This window comes from Aphelocoma coerulescens, chromosome 2 (assembly GCF_041296385.1).
Source record: "Aphelocoma coerulescens isolate FSJ_1873_10779 chromosome 2, UR_Acoe_1.0, whole genome shotgun sequence".
NCBI classification, from domain to species: Eukaryota; Metazoa; Chordata; class Aves; order Passeriformes; family Corvidae; genus Aphelocoma; species Aphelocoma coerulescens.
The window spans coordinates 23,235,872-23,262,136 of record NC_091015.1 but is presented as its reverse complement, the minus strand read 5'-3'; the positions used below and the strand labels follow the sequence as shown (position 1 = coordinate 23,262,136).

General features: G+C 37.3%; 1 protein-coding gene across 3 annotated transcripts in view; it reads right to left on the bottom strand.

The window, feature by feature from the left end:
• Positions 1-26,265, bottom strand: part of CDK14 (cyclin dependent kinase 14) — a 334,987-nt gene that overhangs the window by 28,414 nt on the left and 280,308 nt on the right. The window contains exon 15 of one of the 3 annotated variants that reach the window (XM_069006790.1): positions 4,633-4,701. The exons of the other annotated variants lie outside the window; for them this stretch is intronic. The gene's annotated coding sequence lies outside the window, so the exon portion shown is untranslated. Of the gene's footprint in view, positions 1-4,632; positions 4,702-26,265 lie in introns of those variants that run through there. 3 annotated transcript variants of the gene reach the window in all.

Below are 26,265 nucleotides of genomic sequence, written 5' to 3'. Positions count from 1 at the left end.
TACAGCCATTAGCAAAATAATCTCCATCTGCAAAACAGTCTTTCCTTCCCTTTACAGTATTTGCAATAATTTAGGCGTGTAGCAGAATATTTTCACAGCAATCTTAATCTTTGTAATACATTGGAAAAGTTCTTTGAGCTTCTTGTGTGTTTTTAACAAGCGAATGTTTGCTGTGGATTTGGCAAAAATTCTACATGTATTGATTACACAAGGAGAAAAGCTAAACCTTTGATTTTATATACTTTCTAAAAATGTTGATAATATTTGCACACATGTACAAATTTTTTGGAACATCCTTAAACATGCCTAAACAATAACAAAGAACCAGAGTCTTCATTTTTCCCTTCTTTTTTTGTTACCCTTTGCATTCTCATCTTCTGCTTCCCACTGGTTTCCCTATCTGCTCTTCTGCTTTGGTAAGAAATCCTGCTGCATATCTGGGAGAGTCAGTAAGGACAAGAAAGTCTTGTAGTGACAGAGCTGCTCTGCAGGCTGACAGCTCAAGACATTGCTTCTAAATAATTCAGTCTGGGACCAGACATGGCAATTCTGTCTGTGCAGAAATACCTCAGAGTCGAGGTCAAACACTTCATGTGGTCAAGAACAAGCAATTAATAAGTGGAATTTCCACACTTGGAAATGGGGTTATTGTTTGCTTTCAACTATATGGGTAGGAAATATTAGTATGTGGGGAACTCGTGTCCATCCTTAAAAAAAACCCCAACAAAACACTCCGTTGCAACTTTAGATTACTTGTGAGTTATTTCATTCCCTTCTGCATTTGAGTTGATGGTGCCTGGTCAGTATAGTGGTAAGTTGAAGGCTAGAGGTGTTCCCATCACAAACAGGGATGGTTCTGTAATTCACCAACAGCGAGGCAACAAAAAGGCAGGTTATGCAAAGACAGCAGTGAAATGCCATGTGATCAAATATTTAATATTTAATATTTACACTTCACTTACACATATAATTAGCTTTTTTCCTGAGTATACAAACACACACATTTCCATTTTCACCCATACACTTTAGGCAGACTAAATTGTATAAATGCAATGGATTATCTGAAGGCTAAGTGTGTCCTCTATGCACACATCTCTGCGACGAGTTTCACACAAAGGAACTTAGTCCCTGGAGAAGAGGATTTCTTAACACACTTCACTGTCCCTTTTTCACTGTTACAAAACAAATGCTGATGACAGCAACAGGAATAATACTTCCAAAAAAAGGGACAGTTAATGAAAGTCTATAGAATGCAAATTCACATTTATGAATACATGCTATTCAACGTGAAAGTTCTTTTCAGCTAGATAAAGGGTTTTTTGGGGGGTTGTCTTTTTAAATTATTTTTTTCAAACAAACTAAATGTCTTAGGTCTGGAAGCAATCAAACTGGTTGTGACTGTGAAGTATAACTCTGAAAATGCTTGCAACATAACTCTGGCCTATTGCAATGTTATTATTATAGTTCTGGTTTCTGCTGGAGCCATGACCATGAAGCTGCACAGGAGTCATTGAAGAGTGTTCACAAAAATACCCTTTCTCCCACCACCCCTCAAGCAGCATGGATTAAATAACTGCCACTCAGCTTCTGTCTTTTAAATAAAAATATTCTCTTCATTGTACATGTAGCAGTGGCAGGTTGAAATACATTTTGCCTTTGTTTTGTTTTTCACTCCCCCAGTCAAGGATCACCAGGCAGGACCACAGTGAGAAAGGGTTTGGCATGTTTTACGAATTTTGCTTGTTTTCTTTTAGTTCAGGAGAAAACGCGCCCAGAGGAACTTCTTTTCTCTTGTTTAACATGGATGAGAAACATCAGAAAACAGTAATTATTCAGATCATACAGAAAAGATGTGAAATCATGGCACTGTTTCAAGTGAAAATTCAGGTGTTTTCAGGGACATGCCCTATGCCTATGATAAGTATGAACACTTAGTACTGTTGGTTTATGCTGCTACCCTAAATATTTATTTGGAAAAATTATCCACAAGTGGTTTTATTCTCAAAAATATGGTTTTTTCCTACAGAATTGGATGTACTGAGAAAAGCTTAGCCCAGAGTGTTAAGTGGGTCAGAGGAAGACAAAAAATAGAAACAGATTGGTTTGGTAGAGGATGTGGGAATGGTTATGTGATAAAAAACCTCCAGATTCGATCCTTGGTAGTTTCTACACCAAAGATTTCTTGTGAGGCAGACTGAAAACACAGTATTATGTATTTGTGTCATCCTTTGCTCTTTTCCCTTCCACTTGCCAATGGCAACTGTCAGGAACAAAATATTCATCTTGATGGGCTTTTAGTCCACCTCAATATGGATGTTTTCATGTTTGTAGGTACCTTGAAAATTTCAGGTTGGGAGGCAGCTAACCCTGAGATTCTGAGAGTACTCAGGATAACCTACCTGCTCTGTGAACTCACTCAGCTATTTTTTGAGAAATGTAGTTCTTAAGCCTACAACATTATTTTAAAGTTGTAGTGTAGTTATCTACAGGTACTTTTACATTAAATTTCATATTTAATTGTATGCATTTTCCTGCTAATCCTTAATTTTGATACTTTTGGAGCTGGAGTTCATTAACATCTTGAAAATAATGACTAATCAATATCTAATCCCATTATTTGATTCAGCATCAATATGTGTCCTACAAATTGCATTTTTCTGGAGTAAAACACAATACTTCATGAAAAGAATGTGCATAAAATGTATATAGTAGATAAAAATCTTTCAGCACTATTCAAACAAGGAGAACTGTTCTGGTCATCTGTGACAGCCTCTAAATTAGTCATCAGAAAGAAAAATATCTGTCAATAGTAATTTAACATTTTCCAGTAGTGTGTAACAAATCTCAGATGTCCAGGTATTACCTTTCATTATCATGGATGTTATACAGTGCTTTCATTGTTTATTTAACTGGCTGATGGTTTCCAGTGTAGGTAGGTGGCTCAAACTGCATCCACAGTGCCTCCCCAGCCAGAGGTGTCTGCATGCTTAGCCATTCTCTCAGGAATGTGAAACAGTGAAAGCTGAAGACAGACTGAAGACAGACTGAAGACTTGGAGGCAATTTACAAAGCTTAAGTCAATTCCTCTACTTATATGGCAAAGCTGAGAAAGAAGCTTTTTTATGCATATTTTCTCCCATTATACCTCCTCTCCTCCCACACCAAGGAATACTCGCGCTTATGAGGACACTAGGATGAGAATGGTTGAGGCAAATGCTCCTATATATGGAAGAGTCTGAGTTAAAGATAGCTCTGGATGACAGATCATGTTAAATTCTCATCATGCCCATGCTCCTCACAGTTACTGTAGTAAAGATTAAATGATGAAGGAAAAACCCACCACTTAATTCCAGAAGCTTCTCAACAGGAAAAAATACTTGAAAAACTGAGAAAGAGTCCTAAATTCCTATTTATTTCCTCTTGTGATACCATTCATAATGTTAGTCTACATGTTCCAGTGAACCTGACACCTGAGCAAGCATTTATGTTTCCAGTTAACAGCAATGTAAAGGTGCCAGATAATATTTGTCAAAAAATGGTGCTGTTTTTCATTTGAGAGGGCAATCTCCATAGCCAAATGACTGTAAGATCAGTGTTGCACTGTAACCATAATTCAAACCACAAGCCTATAATACGTGGTTTCTGCTGCCAACATAAAATGTTTGCTGAATATTAAATAAAGTGTTCACAGACTTTAACACTATATACAAGTATTTTCCTTAAATGGATAAGGACACTGATAAGCAATGTGATTCCCATTTTTATTGTCAGTCCTGAGGTATGCATGTATATGTTTATCTTTACAATCTGGTTCTATGCAGACAGGTTTTATCCATATATTTTGTAATTTTTAAATTAGAGGTGTTTGCTACAAAAAATATTTCTATCACGTGCCTTTTTCTGGTTTCAGGTTAAAACTTTATCTCCTAAAAATGACATTTTATGAAATCTGTCTTTTTGTCTTGAATTCCTGTGCCACTTAAAGACATAATGAAGACTTCTCTTCCCAAAATATTTTTTAACAGGAAGACTTCTAATAACTAACTAGTAAGCCAAATAAAAGAAGACTGAGAAACCAGAAAATACACAAGGTCTGCTCTCACTCCCTGTGAGAAAAATAGAAATTGGCACAGCTGAGGACCACACTGCTCTGGAGACAACAGCCTCCTCCTGCTTTCCACCCTGTGGGAAATGAAGAATGGCTGGTTGGTCCACATAGCTGCAAACCCATTATTTCTCCTCACCTCCCACCTATCGCTCAATCTGCCTCCAAGGCTCTGTAGGTGATCCCATGGAGGACAGATCCTTGGTGTACAGGCAGATAACATTTGGCACGGACTCCTCTGCCTGAGGATTTGACTCCTTGTCTGAGTTCAGCAGCAACAGGAGCACTCTCTCCACCATACACTTCTTATTTGGCTGGTAAAGGCTTTCTTTGTAAAGATGCCTGCCCTGTGCTCTACTCACGACACTGGGTTCAGCAATACTGAAATTCATCACAATTCTGAAGGAAACCTGCTTTCATCCAGTTCCTGTCTGAGCAGGAGGAGAGGTTCAAGCTCCATCAGGGCCTTCAGGGCAGCTTGAGACCACAAGAGCAATGCCAAATGAGGGCTGAATCGGCACATGCAGCCCACACCCCAGCCCTCTCCTTTGCATCCAGCTCCTGTGGTGGTCTTTCCATAGAGGCCTGCAGTGGGGCTGTAAAAACACAGCATGGTAAATTCAGAATGAATATGTAAAGTATGTGTACATGGGCGTGCATTCAAGATGTACACTTCACAGCTGCATTTCAGAACTGGCAAAGCCAGAGTGTAAAAAATGAGAATAGTTTTCTATGAGACAGTTTCAATCTTGATAAAGAAACATCATTTGAAGAATGAAACAGCACTCAGGGACTCCTTTTGAAATTCCTGCCGCTTCTATCTAGAGTCTTGGTTTCAGCTGTTCCCTCTGCCTCTCCATGGGTAAATTTAAGCATCCCATAAACACACATGGTGGGAATGAAGGGCAGGATTGAGGGAAAAAAATGGGACCAACTTCATCTGCATTCCAGAAAAATGGGGAACAAACCGAAACACAAAGCAATTTACTGTGAAGCTTAGTGGCAGACTGGCAGAGACTGATGGTTACTTAAACATACTGTAAGCAGATTAATAATAATTATTTAATAGGAAGCTGAGTACATTGTACCTACTTTTGTTACAAGCTGTACAGATTGCTACAAGCTGTACAGATTTCTACAAGCTGTACAGATTTCTTAGCCTTTTTAGAGTGGATAAAGTAAAAAATTACTATGTGCTAGAAGCTTCTTTCTTTGCTGACAGGAACCAACTACACTTTTGCCCCCTCTTAAACAAACCAGTGTACTTTTCACTCCATAAATCTCATATTACTTCCTTCCTTTTCATTTATTTTGAACCAGAAGGAGGAGTTTCTAACAGAAGTGCTTTATGGCAGCAGGAGGAAAACAGCAAATCAGGATGGAAGGTGCATAAGGAAAGTAAATCAAAAGTAATAAAATCATGGAGATCTAGCAAGGTTTGTGGGGGGAAATGAAGTCAAAGTTGACTGAATCCAGAGCTGAAGAAACATTACACATGAGAAAACACCATTAAAAATAGGCTGCACTCTTAACAGATGAGATGGGAAATGAAGTAATAATTTATAGCAAAGATAGGAAAAAACCTGCCAGGTTTGCAAATTTCAAATGAGATGCAAGTTTGAATAACAAGTGATAATGAAATGCAAGCACACACAATCTTAAGGGTAGAACACCACGGAACAATTTAATTAAAACGAAAACAATATGCTCTGCAACACAGGATCAGAAATAACATACTGCCTGATGTTTCTGCTCAGCTAACCAGATAGTTATCTATCTGATAGGGCAAGCAATACATTCTGGTGCTTGAAAAATTTTGCATAAAGGTTCAAATTTGACCTGAAAAAATATCAGTAATGACTTAAAACTTTCCAAGTAGGTATTTTCTAAAAATTCTTTCATCTAATTTTAAGTGATGCAAGTATGAAACAAATGGAAAATGTATGTGGGCATAAGAACTTCAGCTATGCATGTATACTTTTTAAAAGTAGCTTTATTTTCAAAAGCAGAATATGACAAGCATTTACTGTGATAAATATGGCCATTTTTTTCCCCAGTCCCTAAGAATGGTCATAAAAATATTCACACAGTTTGGCGAGCCTTCTAAAAAGAAAAAAACCCCTCACACCCTAGAAATATTATATATGGTATTAAGCAATGCAACAAAAGAGTAGCTTATTTTATATTGAAGGATATTAACTACAGTATGGGGTATTGCAGAAGAAGAAGGTCTGCAGATTTGCAAATGAATTTCATGCATGATTTATAAATGCAAATGTGAGTAGTAGATGATAATGAAATACAAGCAAGCAAATACACATGGTAGATCAGATACGCTGGGGAGGTGGGGGAAGTGTGCTGCACTAAATGTACTTTTTCCAATGTCAGAATTGGACCCAAATGGCATGAGAAAGCAGCATCTTGATAGAGTGGAATTACAGGAAAATTGCATGTGGGTAACACCAGATGAAGGTAAAGGCAGAGTGAGTGTTAGCAGTTGTGTAAGAAAATACCCTACTAAGGTGTATTAAAAATAATGGCATTAATCTTAGTCTGAAAAAGGAAATACTGGTTACATTGATCACTAAATTTAGCCAAGATTACCAAACCTCAGAAAAGTCCACAAAAGAAGACAATGTATGTGGATGAATATTAACCTAAGTTAACGGATATTCCTAATTTACTATGATTAGTAATATACAAATACAATACCCAAGAGACAGATAAGGACAGTAACTCCTCCTGGGGAGCCAGGGCAAAGCAAACACCAAGAGGAGCTTTTTCACTCAAACATACCTTTGGACACATAGCCCAGGTGCCTGCAAATTTCCTTCCATGCAGCAATGACAGATTGAAGGAACAAATCCATGCTTTCCTATATTTTGACTGCTTTTGTAGTTAATCAGCTGCTGTTTGAACTGAAGAACTGTGCATCAAGAAACCTTACAAGTGTCTTTTGAAGAATTATGTGGAATTCTTTTAAGGGAGGAACTGGGGTCAGGGTTAAAAATGCACTCACCATATACAACTTTGCCTGACAAGAGAGAAGAAGTGGCATACTTTGATAAGGCTGTTGTCTTACAGAGATTAAAAACCCAGAGAGGGTAAAGTCAGACACAGCTCCATTAAAAAGAAAAAAAAAGAAAAAAGAGAAAAAAAAGAAAAAAATAGGAAAAAAAAGAGAGAAAAAAATAAAAAAAACCCTGTGAACTGTGTTACATGGGTCTGCTTATTTCATCTTGGCTCAGCATCACTGCAGTGGCTGTCTGCTGTTTTCCTACTGTTTTTTAAAGCTGCAATGATTTTTATTGTTGGTATGCAGAGGCAGTTTGATGGCGTTCCAAATTTGTATTTACAATTTAAGACTTAGTCACACAGGGCTCTATTAAAATGCAGATTATTAAAACAGAACACTAATAAAACAATAAAAGATAAAGAGGTTAATTATCTAAAATTATCTGTAACTTGTAACTTGATGCCTCATGTAAAGCCTATATGCAGATAAAATGAAAGCTTGGAATTGTTGGGCAACTTTGACAGCTGACTTTTTAGAACAGTTTTCCATCAATTAAAATCATAGATTTACCTGAAATTGAGCCATGTAAGGGCTAGGTATCTGGCTTACTTTCCTTTCATATATTCCATGATGTCTACATGGAATTGGAGCAGCTATACCAGCTCAGAGAATTTAGTATAATGTTTTAGGTGGCACATGTAAAGATATATTATAAACAACTAAACATGAAATGTAAGAACAAGGAAAAACACTCCTTAGCATGGATAGATGAAATATTTAAGTATTTTTATACTATGTAACAGACTGCCAGTAGTACCTGGGCACCCAAGATATCCCCAGGATGTTATGAGGGAGGCATTCAGAAAAGAGCTTTCAAAAGAGCTGCATCATGGCCAAACATTTAAAGGGTTAATTACACAGCTGAGTGTCTACTCCATTTACTGATAAGCAGAAAATGTTGTAATTTTTGGGGTTTATGAATTGCTGGGGTCAGTGTGTATCTTTCACACAACAGTGTCTGTCTAGCTCTATCCCTTACATGCTGGGCAGAGACAATCCCTCTCTCGCCTGGAACCCCAGAGCCCTCTAAGCTGCTTGCTCTGTAACCTTGGCAGCTGGGGCTAACACAATTCTTCATTTTTGTTTTTGCAATTGGCCTCTCTAAATAAAAACTACAGAGCCTTGTTACCCAACAACTGAGCGTGAAATCATGACATTGCAATCCCCTACTCTAAGAGTCAATCAATATTTTTCATTACAGATTTGTACAGTAAGGTCAACAAGATGAAAAATGTGCATGGAGTAAAACAGACAAACCAGCAGAGAATTACAAAATCTCTTCCAAGCTGTAAGATTATTTTCTTTGTAATGATATAAAAAATATGCCCTTGCTGAAGTTTTTAAATAAAAAATGAAAGAAACCTACATTAGATTGGACACAACAAAGTGATCTATACAGCCTGCACTGACACATCTTGGTAGTACAATCTGTTTGACATTCAAAAGGTTTACTCTTCTTTTAAAAAAAAATACATCATTGTACATTAAGCAAGTGTAAATATAAGAGATGGGTATAAACTGCTAATTTTTCTGCATGATATTTTCATTGCATTAAGTAGTAGGAAGGAGGATTAGATAGAGGTACAGGGCTAAGCTGGTACATTTCAGCTTGAGAATCAGGGGCAATCTGCTCCACAATGTAGTTGCTACTCTGACCCATTTCCAACAAGTTTTAGCTCAGTAGTATACACTGGACCACTCATTTTCCTGAACCACGCTGAAAAGCATGAAGATAGAACCAAACATACCTGAAATTACTGGTAATGCAAAGGTGGTCACTACAGACTTTTACTAGGCAAACTAGGTTTTACTTTATTTTCTACACTTTTGATGGCAGGATAACAATCCCTAACATGAAGCTTCATGATAAATCAGGATAATTTGGTAACAGAAATGAAGACCATACCTGCATTTTAAAAACCTTATTTTTACATAACCAAACATTTGTCTGAAATAATATTTTTCTCCTTTATTTGAAGAGAAACATCACTTTGTACCATCAAATACTCTTACTCCCAGGAATTATGGTTACAGTAAGCCAAATATGTGTTATGTGTTAGATGTGAATCTGTTTCAGAGCAGCTACATTACAATGTGAATCGAACCTCATATGTCTGTACACTCTTGGTGAAAAATCATTGTCACTTAGTAATACTAATATGAAACCATGGCCTTGATCTGAAGGACAGCCATCACAGAGGGATTTAGAGTGATTTTATAATCCTATTGACTATTTCACCCTAATCAATTTGCTTGCTGAAAGCCCCAAGACCAGTTTTTCTTCTGATAGGAACATCCTTGGAAAGGGTGACTTTCTTATAGGTCTGTATTGTTAAACTATTCCTTCTACTGGGACAGCATCCACTCACTTGTCCAAAGAAGGTCTCACTGCTGGGTAGGAATTTGCCTCTTCATATGTAACTTGAGTTTTCAGTCTACCTTACCTAAATCCCAAACAAAAACCTCTGTCCTCCACAACTGTCTTAGAGAGTTCAAAAAGCCAAAACACTTTACAAAGACTGAAAAAAAAAAGTCACTTTATCATTTACAGAGGACAAAAGTTTAACTTAGTTGGTTAGAACATGGTGTTAATAACACCAAGGTTTTGGGTTCAATCCCCATACAGGACATTACTGAAAGAGTTGGACTTGATGGTCCTTGTGGGTCCCTTCCAACTCAGGCTATCCTGTGAAGTGTTTATAAATTTAAAATGGCTTTTGCAAACTCAACTGGTCTTTGTGGCTGCAGCAAACAGAAATAACTACGGATTCGAACCACAGCAGGAACAGCCAAGTGTTTCTTGACATCTAACAATAAGGATAGAGAGTCTCTGGAACAGGCTACCCAGAGGAGGTGGTGGTATCACTATTATTGGATGTTTTTAAAAACAGGTTAGTCAAACATCTGTCAGAATGACACAGATAGAGCTGATTCTGCCTTGGGGAAGGCAGGATAGACTAGATGACCTCTCGAGGCTCTTCCTGCCCTATTTTTTATGATTCAGTGATTCAGCACATAGCTTTCAAACACCCTGGGGCTTGATTCTTTTCTCACCTCATGTTATTTTTAAACTGGTGCAACTTCACTGACTTCGATAGAGCTTTTCCTCCCTGTCCTGCAGTAAGTGTGAGGAGAATCAGAACTCATATTTCTTACACAAATGGAGACTGGGTCTACCCTCCCACTGTGCTGCACAGCTGATTTCCTGAGATAAAATTTTCTACCTCTTTAAAGCAGGCAATATCAGTGATTTAAGTCAACCTTTGTATTATTTTAGTAAAATCTGTGTCCCATTATGTGAAGCAAAGGTGAAAAAAATGTTGAGTAGAAACATTCTTTGCAATTTTCAGCAAATGTCAACTTTTTCTCCCAATGTATTTCTCTTTGTGTAGAGATAGAACTTGGGACTGAGAAAAAGTCCACCTCACCTACAGAAGGAAGGCACAGCAAAGACGAGGAAAGGAAACAGGAGAGCCAATACTAAGTAGTGCCTCATAAACAAGGACACAATACACGACAGTTGGCTGCAACATCTTGTAGACAGGGTATTCTAAAAATGTTACAGACTGGGCGTGGGTTTAGAATGTGAGCTAGTAAGTGTGGAAGCTAATCACATTCCCATCCAGCAATCTCTAAGGACAAAGAAATAGATAAAATATGTCAGAAGTCCCCGAAGCTACACAGCATCTAGAATACTACTTATTTGAAAATGTCAAAGCTATCCACATTCCACATGCAGTCAGCAGGTTTACACAGAGCTTCAAATACCCAGAAAATCTGTAGTCTGTGCCACAGCCAGTGAAATACTATTACACTGCACCAGCTTCAAACAGAGGAACGACAGAAAATACAGTCCATACTGACTAATTTGTTCTTTGGCTATCATCATCCATAGAAGTTACCTATCAAGGGACATCACCACCTCTCTTGTGGCATTCACATATATATATATATATATATAAATATCTCAAAAGTATTTTCTGCTCATTTGATTTTGTTTTTAATGGATAATAAATTGTCTACTTATTTTTTTTGTGTGTGTGAATGAATGACATTCAACACCAAGCAGTAAACTACGCTTTTCATATATTTAATCTAATTCAAACTAATAATAAAAAATAGAGAAATGGTTCTTGCAAATTTACTGTCTTCAAAAAAGATTGAATATAAATATAAATATAAATATAAATATAAATATAAATATAAATATAAATATAAATGTAAATACAAATATAAATATAAATATAAATATACTTGCAGGTGGATTTTCACTTTCAGAAAATTCATAGAAATTAAGATTTTAAAAACTGAGAGACTTCACCTGAAACATGCTGCTCAGGACTACAGCACTTTTTGAGACCTTTAGGAGATCCTATCTTCTGATTAGTTCTAAAGTGGTCACTCCTTTTCTATGCTCTCACATCCCATGAACAACATACGCAAAACTTCATGAAAAAGATGGTGAAGATATGAATGGAAAAATTCTCATAGGCTGCTAATTCCAGTGGTAATTGAACCTGGCATATTTCCTCTATTCTGGTCTAACTGGGATTTGAATATTTGTTTCCCTCAAGTAAAGGTTGTGAAATCCCCTGAAACACAAAACTATGATGAAAAGGTCCCTAGTGTGCAAAAGAGATTTCATTTACTTGTGCAGTGCTTTGAGATTTGATTCTTCACTTAAGAGTACCAGACTTCCTTGGGATGATGAAACACTGTATAAAACCCCAAGGAACATGGAAAGGTTTGACTCCCACTTCTGGATTCCTTTCATTAAGAAAATGGTATCTGCAGATTTGGTGGGAGATGGCAGGGGGTGTAAGTTTTTGGCCTGAGGAGCAGTTAAAAATTAGTGACAGGTTTCAAATGTGTTCAAAAACATAGGTTTATCTATACTCAGAGAAACAATCTTTTGAAGTCCTTTAATGCCAAATCACTCAGACAAACCTGTACAAAGTTTCACGTGACAGCAAAATATACAGCCTTGTCTTTTAAGAAGTCCTCTATCAAGCACCCTCCACAGTACATCAGAACATGACTTCTCTGCTTCTGAATTTGAAAGCCTGTTTTGCCCTGTTCTTTTGAAAAGGCCTACTCTGCATCCAAGTTTATCATATGGTCATCTTCCTTTCTATGTTTTTTTCTGTCATTATATTTGCTTATCTGTATTAGATTCTGACCCTTTGAGATGGGTGATGGCAATCAGAGATAGCTGCATGGTGTCATGTTAGTTACCACATGCCATCTCATTTCGAACTTCCCAGCTCTTCCAGAAACAAATACTATTCACTTGAACAGGACCTTTCTTTAACTTGTTTGGTTGGTTGGTTGGTTTAGTTTGGTGGGTTTTTTGTTTTGTTTTCTTTTCTAGCAATGAACCATGCACAATGGGCAAGGCTATTCCTCAGCCTGAGTACTAAGTATTCTGGGTACTTTCTGGGGGAAAACCCCCCAAAGTTCCCTGAAGCATCCTGAGTTTGAAATCTTTTTAGTATTATCTTACTGGTCAGCTGCCCAAATCTCTTCATAACTAAAGACTGAAGTATTTGCAATAATAAAGACTCGATAGAGAAATAAAGAGGCAACAAAATGGATCTTACTAACTGTAAACCTTCATGCTTAATCAGAGGCATGCTTGTGTATTGTTTTTACTCAAGCTTTGTGCACCTCCTCTACTGGCATATGGTTCTTTAACGTGTCTAAAATGGCATCACCTGCTGTTTACTCATTCAGGGGCTCAAGTCCAATATAGTTAAAACAATGAATACAGCCTCATTAACACAGAAGTTAAAACAGGGCTACCTTGTCTTCTACAGATACAAGGACACTTCTGACAGCATTCTCAAAAAAATGGACAAAAATATTCGCATCTGCCACCTCTCCTGTTCATCACAAGCAGCTCTTCTTTGCATCAGTGTAGAGGCTTGGACCTTGACTCCCTTCATTGAAGGAGAGAGATAAGGAAGTGAGCAGTCTTTACACTGGGAACCTAGAAGCAATATTTTCTAGCCCCAAAAATTTGGTTATATTTTTGTAAGACTTCTCACATAATTAGAGTTTATCAAGTTCAATAAATCAAATTTACTTCTGTCTCAGTTTTTAGTTCTCAATAATAATATGAATTCCATTAATAATACACATTCATGGGGTTGTCTGAAACTGTGCATTAACATTACTCCTAAAGCAATATGCTTTTTATCTATATGCTATTTTCCTATCTATCTGCATAAGGCCCCCAGAATTTCTTTTCAGATATTGCAATTCAATAATTAATCAAGACTCCCTTCTACAAATTAATATGACTGGAGCATTTAAGTATCATTGAACAGGCAGGAATGAATCCTGAATGGAAAAGCCAGCCAGTTACCTCAATAAAAACAGATTGTGTGCAGAGGGGTGTAGCAGTCTGCAAAGCTGAACACATGGCCTGAGATCTCTGCAGGAAGGAGTATTATTTAATATACTATTGCATGGCACTTAGCGTGACTGAACTTAGCCCTGCTCTGAGCCAGGGGAGCCTAAGACAAATGTAAAATAATGACATTTCTCTTCCATAATACACAGGACACATTCCTAAACAAAGACAAAAATTTCTAGAGCCAAGGATATAGTAGATTTTTAAACAGTACAATGTCAAGGCTTTTATTGTGCACTTCAGGCTAGTGACCAGCCACTTTCTGCAGATAATAAAGAACTTCCTGAGAAGAAGGAAAAACAAAGTCAACAGCAAATACACAGACTGATCATCATGACATAGCAACTATAAAGAAAAGAAAACATGAGATTGTATTGGATCAAGTAGTAGTTGATGGCAAAGATGAAAACACATTACTATGTAAATGTTGTGGCTAGAGGTGAGTTAATAATGGTCTGGCAGGTGTAAGTCATTAGGATTTCTTTGTGGTAGCCCTGTAAATTATACATGGGCCTGCTTTTAGGGAAATCACCTTTTTGCTCTCCTGTAGCTTTTATGCCAAATTAAAAAAATTAAGGAAGCAAGCAGAATTATTCTTGCTTATGTAGCAATTTTGATAAACAGGAAGAAGTCTCATAATTAGATTAAAAAAAAAAAAAATCCCATTATGTCAAAATGAATCACTGCAGTCAAGAGTTATGATAGTCCAGTCTGTCCTCTTGCTCCTCAGAAGGCACACTTTACCTAAGGACTACTGGGGGAAGGCTGGGAAGCTCCATAATAAACACATTAATAGGCATTTTGTGAATGCCTGGTGTTATCCAAGTGCTTAAGAATCTCACTAAGTTAAGACATCTGTAGGGATGTTATGCAAAGCTGTCAAAGTGAAGTACAGCCCATATTCAAAAATGCTAATGGGTATTAACCTACATATATTAATAAATAATTAACATGCAACAATCTCTTCACATTTAAAAAAGATACTTTCAAATCTTTCAATCCACTCAGATTAGATTCTGATCTCTTGAGCAAGCAGTTTTTTCAGCAACCCCAGATAGAAATCCTTTCTAATTTCCAGGACATCAGGTTTTTCCTATCTGATTCAAGATTATTATCACAATTTAAAAATAAATTATCCAGCAAAATTATTTTAATGTAACCAAGTGTTGGAAGATGATTTTTTTCAGTTAAGAGTTCAGGAAAATCTGATTGACAGAAGTATGTGTGACAAGGCTACAAATCCAGCTTTAAAGCTCCTATGATTAAGTGAAAATCATGATGACCCAGTAGAATCTAACTGTTGTTTCAAATCTGATAAAAACCCCTAAGCTGATGGGTTAACCTTGAACCAGCAGGGTTTATGGTGGTTCCCAGTAACCAGCATGGAGCTACTGTCCTCTCCTCAAATGAGATCAGGTATCCATTCTCAATCCAGACCAAATTTGTGCTGCTGGAAAAGCACAGACCCCATGTCAATGACTGTGGAACCACAGCATAATTGTAGTAAATGCTGGAAAATCTCTTCATGCAGTAAACACACCTGTAAGAGTGTTATTAATGAAAATACATGAAAGCCCTTACAATAATTCAGAAATTTATTTCCTGGAATAACAGATTTCCAGTCCTTTAAAAGACAAAATGTAGCACAAAGGAACTCAGATAAATTAACAGTTATTCCATATCTATTTTCCTCATGCCAAATAAAAATAAATTTCACAAAATAGGTAAGGTCTATTTGAACAAAAAACCCCAAACAACTAAAGGGGATTTCTGGTCTCAGAGATACCTAATTTAATATATTTAGGAGGGAATTTCTGTCAGCAGGGAAGTGGAATACAACTTTCACCATCAGAACAGGATTGACCACATGCACACACCTGAGGCACAGCTAACACAGAGTGTTGCCCCTCTTCCAGATCAGGTATATTCCCATACCTCAAGAAACAGAACAGACCAAATCTTGACTCCAGTAAAGTCTAAATAAATGGCTGCACCTACAGAATCTTAACAGCATCAGCTGGGACTCAGGCTATTCCTTCATAAAAAAGAACATAAGAAACACATTTCTGACTACAGCTTTCCAGCAGACAACCCTTTTGTCCAGTGACTCCAAATAGCTCTGGATTCACATGACGTGCACCCAGCACAATACTGTCACTCAAAAAGGAGAAAGAACTACCAGTTAAGTCCAACTCCATGGTTCAAGAGACTCCCTCCTCAGCTTATTTTCTCCTTTGGTGCACTCATAGTCTTAAATTTTTTATTACCCAGTAAAATTCACTCTAAAAGAAACCACTCTTAGAGTAACAAAATAAAAAGGAAACACATTTCCCTCCCTTAAATCAAAACCACTGTGCCAGCCTGGAATTCCCTAATGACAACATGAGCCCAAGACAGAACAATGGCATAGTTGCTTGATAAATCATAGAAAGTGAAATTAATGTTTTATAGATGGGAATGGAAAAATCTTTCAGGAAACCAAGGTTCTGCCAGGATGTCATTCCAAAACACAACAGAATGAGACACCAGAATACAAATAAAACTGTGCAACATTTCCTGTGACCCTTTTGGTGATCCATCTAAGTCACACAGAGAACTGTGTGAAAAGAGAGTGGGACACATTTTTTTAAAATGAACACTGATCCATTTCCAACCCTCTGTGTTATTTCTCAAAGGACAGTTGAAGCTCAGATCTACAACTTTCCAAGTGGAAAGGCAAGTCCGTGGCAACACAGATGACACCATTCTGCATGCATGTGTACCTACTCACAAATGTTTCTCATTCCCCTTCATCTATACCCCATTGCTCTTGCTCAAAATTTCACAACTCTCAAGGATTTGTTTTTTGCATTGTATCACCAGTGCTGAAGTTTGCACTTCATACACAAATAAGCAGCTCAAGTAACTTTACAATCTTACGTATTCTAACATTATGAGCTGTCACTCTTTCTTTCAACAATTTTTGCTCAGCAATCAATTAGCCACTGTATAAGCATGGGGAGTCACCATATCCACCCTCCTGTTACTGTCATAGAAAGAAATGACCATTCCTTTTTTAATATTTAGCGTTTGATAAAGACAGCTTTTGCTATGTGCTCAAATTTTACTTTGTGTATTATTCTAAAAGACCAGAGTATAGATTTGTCTGGAAACTACTTTTTGCCTTCCAATTATTAAAACCAGTATTTTATTTTAAATTTTATTTTCATTAGCTCACTCCCTGTTGACAAAAATGCCCTGCTTAAAGCACATTAAAATAGTGAATCACAAAATGGATGCTCTAATTTACTAAATAAAGTGGAAAAAATAAAAGACAATGTAATAAAAAGATAAAGCCTTCATAGAGAATTGCAGCAATTATATCTCCACAGCTACAATATAACCCAAAACTTTGCAAACACTTTGATTATTGAACCATGGCTGAAGTGAATAATTTGGCTTTCACTAAGAAAACAAGCACATTCATTCTCACTACAATGGAGAGAGGCAGTTTTAATTAAACCTTATCAAAAGATGAATAAAGAATAAACTCAATACCCATTCTACAGGATTCTATTTTCATCTGTTTAGTTTAAGCTTGCCATGTTCATGCAATAATTAACCACTGTCCAAGGAATGCTGGAGTTGTGTTAATGTTGGTAAAGATTTAATTAGTTCAATTATCTGGAGACTATTGAAGGCTCAGCATAGTACCAATTTCTTCAGGCTTTATACATACCTCAGATCAAAATATATTAAACTGAAATACAAGTGAACAAAGAAAATTTACTATTTCACTTCAGCTACTGAATGAATGTGTGTTTAATAATTTTATTGCCCTCGTTTTAAAATGAGGTTTCAGAAATAGATTATGTAAGCTGTGACTTACCCAGTCTTCCAGATTAGCTGGTGGGTTTTTTTTTTCCTAAGTCATCTTATATTTTAAACAAAATTAAGTTTACTTTAGAAAAGAAAACCCAATACTTCTTTAAGCAGGAAAAAGTATAGTTCCTTTTACATTTTTTCTCTCCACTGCCTACATATTTTACGTCTTTCAAGGAAAGTGAGGCATTTAAAAAGCATTGAAAGCAGTGACACAGACAACTGTTTCAATCTGTCAGACAGCATGGACAGACAGTAGGGATCATTTTAGAAAATAGAGCGGCCCCCCAGCGGCCTGACCTTCCTGGTGGGAAAGCGAACACAGTGCGGTGCTTGACAAGCTCACCAACAAAGGAGTATATTTAGTGCCCCCAAATTCTGACACGCTTCTCACAGGAAAAAACGCAAACTGGGATGAGGCGTCGTTGACTACGGCTAACAAAGGGTGAGTTCTAATTGGAGATTGCACCGTTACTGTGAAACAAAAAGGAAGAGATGAAAAGTGAAAACACCACTTCACTACGTGCAGACTGTAAGCGTTGGAGTGAGCCCAGTTCCTATTTTTCTAAAACTGTTCAACTCCATGTTAGATGCTATTCAACTTGCAAACCCTCTGGATCTGTATGTGCAGCTCCTGCTGCCTTTGGTGGAAACAGAGCCCAGGAATGGGAGCATTAGAAGATTTCCCTCTTTGTGTTACTAAAATATTATCATTAGCTATTCTTTAGAAGGGATGTTTGAATAAACCATGTTCATTTTCCTGTAAGGTTTAAATGACATGTTTATTGCTACCATGGTCCATCCTTTGTTTTCCCAACAGTGTGTTTTGGAGTATGAGTTCTTTATAACCAGTGAAGGCTGCACAAAGATGGCCAGCACGTGAGAAGGTCACAGGAGTTTATCTCCTTGAGGAGCTAAACACTGTTAGGAGGATGTTATCTTTTTCTTATGAAGCAATAAAAACTTGTGAGTTAATACAAAAGTAACTGTTTTGAAATTGCATACTACATTATAGCCAGGCTGGATTCAAGCTGCTTGTCTCATTAGGCAGCCATAAACTACTTTACAGATTGCACTGCTATGCTTCCAATCAGTAAATACCATTTGGTAAATAACCCTTGTGAAACACTGTACCTTATTTTCTACTACTCACTTCAGCTTGAAAAAGGTAAACACTTCAAGGAATAAATTAAACTAATAAGAGAAAGTGTGAACTGCACACTGGGTGCCAATTGATGCCTCAATTCAGCTCCCGTTTTTACCAAAATTTTATCTCCCCTTCCAGTTTTCTCTAGGGTGGAAGAAAAAAGGGAGATGCTGAAATTCATTCAGGCTTTTCTTGAGTCCAGATGGCAGATAATCCTCAGCAAGCAACAGGATATAGCATATTTTCCATCAACCACCTCCCCTTTCTGATGACTGATTTTTAAGTTGCACCAACAATCTGAGGACTGGAGGTACCCCATGGCCTATTGATTGCAGACTTGCTTCTGCCTGTGTTTCTGTGAGAATTTATGACAACCGTGTGGGAGAAAATAAGGCTAATAGATGATTAAGTATTTAATGATTCACATTTATCATTCGCTGAAAAAACCTCAGCTGAAACATCAATGTCTGAGTGAGCATAAAGAAGCATTTCAGGTTAAAAATACCACCTCAAACAAGTCAGAGCATGTACAACTGAGAGTCAAGTTTCATCATATGTGGACTCATTTAATAATATTAACAGGATTGTAATTTTTCCCCTTAATTATAACTATTAAGCAACTGTAGAGTAACCACAAATATATCCATACAGGTATATCCAATGTCATATTCTCTGGTATCTCAGAAATTGCTTCATCTTCTTTCCCAGAATTTCACCAGACCTTAAAGACAGTACTCATTTTTACTGGAGAAAATTCAAGCTCCGTTCAGGCCAGGATGTTGCTCACCCAAACATAAAGCATTACTGAGAAACATATGTTGCTTTACAATGACTATTAATTACAAAGCTTATGAGAAAATGAGCTAAGTATGTACAGACACATTGCTAGAACAAATTATATATATTTATAGTATTATATATATGTGTGTATATGTGTATACACACACACACACAATTTCCATGAGTATTACTGTCCAAATAACTAATTCAGTACTAGCTAAAATCATTAAGGCTATGGCAATCACACACAAAAAAATTACAGCAACAAAAAGCAAAAGCCATCTATTTCAGGTGCTGTGCTGCTAGATGACCTATTTGGTGCCTAAATATTAGTCATATGCCTGAGATGGTGTTCTTTGTCCCATGTGAAAACCTTGGAAGCTGGCAGTATACACTGTAAGTGGATAGCCATTCTAAGGAGGAGTAATTTGCCTGCCACGACCTTTAAATAGTTTTGCCTTTTTTTTGAAACACAATTCAGTTATTTTATCTGGAAAAGCTCTAAGGCATGGGCTGGGTCTGCTACAGATTAAGTACAAAAGAGGTTTGAGGCTTCTGATTCATCTCTCAGGTGAGGAAAAAAAAACCCAGAAAGTACAGAAAAGATCTTAGTAGAAACACAACACTTTACCCCAACTAAATTTCAAAACACTTGTTTTTAGTTGGTGTGAAACTGTCTACTTGTTTAAAAAAGAACTGTGCTGGAGGAGGCAGCAAGATTTTGTCTGCCTCAAGCCTGAAGAGTATCTGATTTTTGTGCTCTCTGCATTTTGAGAACATAATTCTCCCATTTTTCTCCTAGTCTGACAACTTTTTGTGATATATGAGTTTGGCCAAGAAGTATTGGGGAACTTTGTCTACACCAAAAAAAGGAACTTTAGGGTATTTTGTGAAGATAATGAAAAGAACTTGTTCAGGTCTGCAGTGTAAGTAATTTTTACCACACAGATTCCTCGCTTTTGTGTTAGCAAAGAGGAATACTTTGAGTTTTTCAGTTTAGGAGATCTTCAAACAGACAACAGTGTGTAAACAATCCCAAAGTACATAACTTTACTAGAACAACCTCCAGTCTGTGTGCAAGGGCTTCAGAAAGGCCCCTTCATCAGATTTCCTTCTGCTCTTCACACTGAACAAAGCTTTGGCTGACAATACCGAAATCTCCTCCTTTATTTGGATTAAACCCCCTTTGCAGGAGAAGTATGCAAATGCTATACGTGTTTCTCTTGCTGAGGCTACTCTAACCCAGCTATCTTTTCACTGTCTATTTTCCCCCAGCAGACCATCCTATCGGCTGACAAGGGGGACCAGCCTTTTAATTCAATCTTTCACAACACTGACAGTTGGATGCTGGGGCCTGCCATGAACTCTAAAAGGAGCTCATTTAGTCATAATTAACTATTCCCTGCATATTTCCTAAGGTATGGTAATTGTGCTAAAAGCCAACAAGTGAAGCATTCATTCTGGTTTTCTTTTAAACTTTTATTTTTCCACAGCAGTCTCTTTCTCCCCTCCTTCCCCCCAACCCCCCGCCTTTTTTTTTTTATTTAATCTTTTCTTTCTTTCTTTTCTTCCTCCTTGGAAACATTTAGAGTAAAGAAAAGGAATGACGGTGGAGATAGGGAGCTGCAGAAAACTGTGATGTGGGCAGTTCAAAAGGCAAAGTCTGCCATACGATACAGGACCCCATGGCAGCACTGAGCTATTCAGCTGGGTAAAACATAAAGAGAAATGAAATGAGTAGAATAGAGCTATGTCATTAATGCAGAATGATGGACATCCTATCTGGGTAACAGGGAGTCATGAATATACATTTCTAATTCCTTAGATATGGTGATAAGTGATCTCTGTTTCCATTAGCACCAGAGTATGTGTATTTGAACAACCTAAAATCTTCAAGTTACGCAGATGTAAAGCACTTTATACACTGTTCCTCCCTCCTCCCCACAAAACAAACATATACCATGTCCCACTGCATGCAGTGGGATTCTCACAGGGATAAGGTATGATGGATCCAGCTCATGTTTGTCATTGTTGAGATGGGAAGCTTTGGGAATCTGACATGGATTATTTACCTTAAAAGGCAACATATGATCTCAAGTCTTCCCTTATCTGTTTTCTGGTTTAGTTTAAAGGAAGGAAGGGTTGACAGCACTCTCTGTTTACTTATAGGCTTTGCATATGTTGAAATTGTCCTGCCTTTCAGAAAGTTTGGGACCTACCAGACACCTTTCCATCATAAATGTACATAGTGCATATACAAAAGCAAGAGAAAACAAAGCTAAATGTCTTCGCATTCCAACCTCCTTTCCATTTGGATGTGCACCAGGAGCAAAGAAATCACTGGCCTTTGCAAAGAATGCATGACAGGGCCATGTGTGTGCATGTGTGTGCTGGGGCAGTGTGTTAACACTGCAAATTTAGCAACTGTGCCAAAAGGGCCAGACACAGCACTGAGATTCCTTATTCTTATGCAGCATTTTTCCAGAGCCAAAAAATGTGATAGGGCCTTCCATGAACAAGGTGAGTAGGAGCTGTGAACTACAGAATTTATATTCCATGTTTCAGGCATAATGTAACAAATAAAGTCAATAAACAAAGAAAGAGATAAGGAAGAGAGAGGGCAAAACTTCAGACAAGGTCATGTAACAACTCATTTTGCTTATGTTCACATATTAAAGACCTGTTTTCACTTTTTAGTAGCGTTCATCGATAAATATACTACATTTGCTTTAAACTTGTAAAATATTTAAGAATTAAAAAACTGCATTTTTTTTTTAGTTCAAACACTAGAGTACAAACACTGTTCTGAAAGAAGAATCTTAATGTTGAAGAGTAAGGTGGGTAAAATGTTTCTAAAATCCCTTTTGCCTCCCTTTATTTCTAGACTATATCGAATTTGTGGACCAATATGGTTTTTAATGGTAGGCAAAAACACACTAAGACCCAAGCTGACAGGCTGTTGCTGAAACTCTTAATGATCTGTTTTATCATCATGATCTGGGATTTTGTTTTCTTAGGGGAGGAGGTTCGGGGGTGGGGGATGTTTGTTTAACTTCTGTTCCTTATTGTGATCACAACACACAGTGGATTAACAACAGAAATTTAAAACAGAGCATCTCTCAATAGACATGAGCTGAAAACGGTGATGTTTGTTACCAAGAAACTGTGCTTGTTTCCATGCAAATAAAATAGCTGAGAAACACCACATAGATAAGAAGCTTTGCAGATCTCACCTGGCAGAGCTCCTGCTTTTTTGCCCACAGTTTTCTAGCTGCTCTCAGCCAGACCCTGAAGCCCTTTTTTCTACCTCTGTAAGGACCCATGTGTTCAGACTGCATTGTGTTTACTTCCTTCCACAGGAACTCATGGAAAGAGAATTAGGTTTCTAAATCACTCTGCTCCATTGAGGCACATTTCAAACATTTTTCTAAATCCCCAGGTGTGCTACAGTTTCTCTGCCCTGCATTTAGGAGTCTGGATGAAGGAGAGAAGACTGTCCTGCCATCTGGTGACACGAGTAGTGCTGTGACTCATTAGCAATTCTCCTACTTTTGATACCACACAAGCTGGTACAGTAGTTTCCCAGAAAATTCTGAGGTTTCGAGATGATTTCGGGGAGAGGACACCCTACACAAGAGAGCAAGTACTGGACTTGAAAATTCTGAAAATCTCAGCTTTTATGTTCTTTGAGGAAAACCAGCAAGGGTTAATGATCAAAAAGCGATGCTCCAGCTACTAAGAAAACCAAAATCAAGACTTATGCACAAAGTTCCTGCTCAAGGATTTTGATAGGATCAGGTCAAGAAATCTTCAATATGCTCAATCTATCTAAATGTACCTCCTTAAAGGTTTAGTAATATATGTAAATAATTTGTGGGGTGTTTAATGTAGGGGGAAGACTTAGTAAAAACACCCAAAATGGTGGTAAGGCAAAGCCTTAGAAAAGAATTTTGAGAGAGATATCCTTTTACTGCAGCCCAAGTTAACAACACAGATGAAAAAGATTAAAAAGTGAATGATATCAAAGTCAAGAACTACACACATACATTAAAAAAATGGTATGGCCCAATCCTAGGTTCAATTTATGGATTGTTTTATACTGCTCTATTTAATTTGAAATATAATACATAAAGCAGAAGTTGAAATGTTACTGATTGAACCACATTTCATCAACAGTTGCTCACATTACACAGAGTTATTTAGATGACCTCAGGGCTCCCTGGATTTTTCCAACACTCTCTACATATCCACCTTCTAAAAAGACAAAGGCAATTCATACAGAAAGTGTTTTTACACACAAGTAATGATAAAAGGAGCCACTGATGGAATATGGGCCACGTGTTAGAGCTTCTTCTCTCCTGCAAAGGAATTCACAGAGACTGGTAATATCACAGAATAGACACTAGCAAGTTCCAATGATTTCTCAGAAATCTGGGGGAGAAAAAATATAAAAATCAGATGATGAATATGTGATTTTCCCACTCATTGCTTCTGCCAGATCTTCCCTAGAGAGTCAAGGAACAAACCAGTATTTATTTAGAATAGAGAAGTCAGGGTTTGAGTGAATGACAAACAACTGCAGGAATAATAAGTTTTGAGGGGCAGTAAGGAATTTACTACTAATTCCTTCCTGGCTACTATTCTTCATTTGAATTATCAAGTTCCTAGGAGGTAAGAAAATACTTGTGTCAGTTTTGAAAAAACAGAAGTTGGTTAAAAAATGGGGAGTAATAGTTAAATTCTTTCTTCTGTTTCAGACTACTCTTCTTTTTCTTGCCAGAAAATGTAGATATGTGGGAAATATTAGTTATTTAACTATTTTTTCTAATTCTGAGTGATAACTTCTTTGGTCATGAACCTAGGACATACAAAGGTCACTAATCTGTGTCACACACAGTCCTAGAAAAGAGCTTATCTGTACCTGCCAGATTTTCTAGCCAAAATATCCTTCTGCTCATGTCCAAGCAGCTGTTGCCAGATGCAGACAGACACTACAGCTACCACAGGTCCCTCAAATATACCTCAGGACTAAAATCTAGCACATCTTTCCAGTGCTGAATGATCCTTGTCTTTACTCCATGGAGCTAACAGACTTGGAAATCTCCCAGTTTACTCTCTTTTCCCAGCAGAAGCCTAATTTTCAAACTCCATACAAATAATTTAAATGCATATCACTTCCCCAAACAAAGTTCCAGAGTAGACATTAGGTAATGAATACTTTCTGAACTTTTTGAATTGGTTTTCAGTTTTTTACTTAAATACTTAATACATAAATACTAGTTGGGCATCTGCAGAGCTACCCGGGGTGGGAAAAATTCTACCACAGTATCTGCACAGAGGATATTTTATTCTGATATTTTTGTCTCTTTATTCAGCTTTGCAAAGGACTGAGCCTGTGTGTTCATTAGTGCAGACTACAGCAGCCAGTGTTCATGGTGCCTATCTGAAAGAACTTTACACTAAAAAGGTATCTGGAAGGTAAAGAATGCCCTTTTTTTAGTAACTTTTCTTTTTTGCAAACTAGCAGACTGTTAATGCTGAGCTTTTTACATTAAATACAAAACAGAAAACACTCATCTGTAAGGCTCTGTACAACTATTTTGATTAAGAAAGTCCTTTTAAAAATCTGACTGATTCGCATTTGGTGGAGAAAGGGAAAACCAACAGCCTGTGGTTACTTAATAAAGCAAATGCTAGCTACTCCATTACCAACTTAAAAACTTTGATGGATGGAAGAAAATGAAAGCTGAAGAAAATCATCAAGACTCTGAACAGTAAGGAAACATTCCTCAGCATCTAACCAAGAGACTGCTTAAGCATGAGCTTCAAACTTCTGAGAGAAGTACAAGTTTAAAAGACAAAATTCCTTAACAAGAAGAGATACAGTTTGCAAAATAGTTCTTCGGGAACGCTTTCAGCTTTTAAGTCTCATTTTCTCAGCCTGACATAGTATTGTTGTGTCTACATTAGTTTTGATAAGGGAGACAGCTCTACTCCCATTGCAGTCTATGGAATTCTCCCATTGTCTTCAGGAGGAGCAGAGCTAGACACAAAGCTGCACAAAGATACCATGAGTCTGGCAGGTACCATGATCCCACCTTATTTTCTTAACATTTCTGAAAAAAACTGTGTGTGGGGGGAAAATCTATGCAGTCATTTCTACTGATATGCAATATGCCTTTCATATGAAAATACAGACCAGTGAAGCAAATGAATGGTTAGCAATATTAATAGCCAGGGGCTTGTTAAACTGCCTAGGATGAAGAGTTTGCCTGCAATTTTACCACTACAGGATATCTTGGAGAAGACTAAGCATTTTGTAATGTTGATATTTTATATATGCATTCTTTAAGTCCCTGACAGGCAGCAGACCCTGTAGTCTTCCTTTCAGATTAAATTTTATACAGTAAGCCTGAATGCTTTATTTATTTTTAAATCCATACTTTCTAAGGGTATGTAGTTTTTCTTGGAAATAAAATTATATCATGCAACTGAAATTGCATTCTGATTTTATGCAGTCAGACTAAGCATTAAAAATGAGCTCTTTTATAATTCAACTTGCGACAGGAACAGCTTGCAGAAAACCCCCAACCCCACTTCATCCAGAAGACAAACCACTGCCCCATGTTAATAATGAATGCAACTCATATCTACTGCATTCTGTTAAATTGCTAAAATTGCCCAGATAAACCATTTGAGAGTATGTCAGGTTTAATTAATACAACATGACCTGATCACTTCCACAGTTGGGAAGAAAGAAGTTGGCATTCTTTAAATCCAGAGCTCAACCTGGAGATTATGCTAAATTGCTTCATTCATAGTCCACGCTCCTCCGCACATGTCAGGAGGACAGCATTTGTCCCCTCTAGTGATAAACAAAT